The following is a 2,617-nucleotide window of genomic DNA, read 5'->3' on the forward strand; positions in this document are numbered from 1 at the left end:
TGATTTCGTGCAGAATTCTGCTGTTTTCTTGCAATTCAGCCGTTGAATCTTGGTAAAAAGTCATGATTTTGTAGATTTCGTGCTCTTCTTTGCAAATTCATGCCAGAAAACAACGAAAATCGGCGAGAAATCGTCGTTTTGCATCAAAATATGCGGTTTTCTGTAAGAATTTTGATGATTTCGTGCAGAATTCTGCTGTTTTCTTGCAATTCAGCCGTTGAATCTTGGTAATAAGTCATGATTTTGTAGATTTCGTGCTCTTCTTTGCGAATTCAAGCGAGAAAACAACGAAAATCGGCGAGAAATCGTCGTTTTGCATCGAAATATGCGGTTTTCTGTAAGAATTTTGATGATTTCGTGCAAAATTCTGCTGTTTTCTTGCAATTCAGCCGTTGAATCTAGGTAAAAAGACATGATTTTATAGATTTCGTGCTCTTCTTGGCGAATTCAAGATAGAAAACAACGAAAATCGGCGAGAAATCGTTGTTTTGCATCGAAATATGCAGTTTTCTCTAAGAATTTTGATGATTTCGGGCAGAATTCTGCTGTTTTCTTGCAATTCAGGAGTTGAATCTTGGTAAAAAGTCATGATTTTGTAGATTTCGTGCTCTTCTTTGCGAATTCAAGCCAGAAAACAACGAAAATCGGCGAGAAATCGTCGTTTTGCATCGAAATATGCGGTTTTCTGTAAGAATATTGATGATTTCGTGCAGAATTCTGCTGTTTACTTGCAATTCAGCCGTTGAATCTTGGTAAAAAGTGATGATTTTGTAGATTTCGTGCTCTTCTTTGCGAATTCAAGCCAGAAAACAACGAAAATCCGCAAGAAATCGTCGTTTTGCATCGAAATATGCGGTTTTCTCTAAGAATTTTGATGATTTCGTGCAGAATTCTGCTGTTTTCTTGCAATTCAGCCGTTGAATCTTGGTAAAAAGTGATGATTTTGTAGATTTCGTGCTCTTCTGTGCGAATTCAAGCCAGAAAACAACGAAAATCGGCGAGAAATCGTCGTTTTGCATCGAAATATGCGGTTTTCTCTAAGAATTTTGACGATTTCGTGCAGAATTCTGCTGTTTACTTGCAATTCAGCCGTTGAATCTTGGTAAAAAGTCATGATATTGTAGATTTCGTGCTCTTCTTTGCGAATTCAAGATAGAAAACAACGAAAATCAGCGAGAAATCGTCGTTTTGCATCGAAATATGCGGTTTTCTCTAAGAATTTTGATGATTTCGTGCAGAATTCTGCTGTTTTCTTGCAATTCAGCCGTTGAATCTTGGTAAAAAGTCATGATTTTGTAGATTTCGTGCTCTTCTTTGCAAATTCATGCCAGAAAACAACGAAAATCGGCGAGAAATCGTCGTTTTGCATCGAAATATGCGGTTTTCTGTAAGAATTTTGATGATTTCGTGCAGAATTCTGCTGTTTTCTTGCAATTCAGCCGTTGAATCTTGGTAAAAAGTCATGATTTTGTAGATTTCGTGCTCTTCTTTGCGAATTCAAGCGAGAAAACAACGAAAATCGGCGAGAAATCGTCGTTTTGCATCGAAATATGCGGTTTTCTGTAAGAATTTTGATGATTTCGTGCAGAATTCTGCTGTTTTCTTGCAATTCAGCCGTTGAATCTAGGTAAAAAGTCATGATTTTATAGATTTCGTGCTCTTCTTGGCGAATTCAAGATAGAAAACAACGAAAATCGGCGAGAAATCGTTGTTTTGCATCGAAATATGCAGTTTTCTCTAAGAATTTTGATGATTTCGGGCAGAATTCTGCTGTTTTCTTGCAATTCAGGAGTTGAATCTTGGTAAAAAGTCATGATTTTGTAGATTTCGTGCTCTTCTTTGCGAATTCAAGCCAGAAAACAACGAAAATCGGCGAGAAATCGTCGTTTTGCATCGAAATATGCGGTTTTCTGTAAGAATATTGATGATTTCGTGCAGAATTCTGCTGTTTTCTTGCAATTCAGCCGTAGAATCTTGTTAAAAAGTGATGATTTTGTAGATTTCGTGCTCTTCTTTGCGAATTCAAGCCAGAAAACAACGAAAATCGGCGAGAAATCGTTGTTTTGCATCGAAATATGCGGTTTTCTGTAAGAATTTTGATGATTTCGTGCAGAATTCTGCTGTTTTCTTGCAATTCAGCGGTTGAATCTTGGTAAAAAGTCATGATTTTGTAGATTTCGTACTCTTCTTTGCGAATTCAAGCCAGAAAACAACGAAAATCGGCGAGAAATCGTCGTTTTGCATCGAAATATGCGGTTTTCTGTAAGAATTTTGATGATTTCGTGCAGAATTCTGCTGTTTTCTTGCAATTCAGCCGTTGAATCTTGGTAAAAAGTCATGATTTTGTAGATTTCGTGCTCTTCTTTGCGAATTCAAGCCAGAAAACAACGAAAATCGGCGAGAAATCGTTGTTTTGCATCGAAATATGCGGTTTTCTGTAAGAATTTTGATGATTTTGTGCAGAATTCTGCTGTTTTCTTGCAATTCAGCCGTTGAATCTTGGTAAAAAGTCATGATTTTGTAGATTTCGTGCTCTTCTTTGCGAATTCAAGCCAGAAAACAACGAAAATCGGTGAGAAATCGTCGATTTGCATCGAAAAATGCGGTTTTCTGTAAG

This window comes from Gnatocerus cornutus, unplaced genomic scaffold (assembly GCF_029298725.1).
Source record: "Gnatocerus cornutus isolate USDA-ARS CGAHR unplaced genomic scaffold, icGnaCorn1.1 ctg00000061.1, whole genome shotgun sequence".
Taxonomy (NCBI): domain Eukaryota; kingdom Metazoa; phylum Arthropoda; class Insecta; order Coleoptera; family Tenebrionidae; genus Gnatocerus; species Gnatocerus cornutus.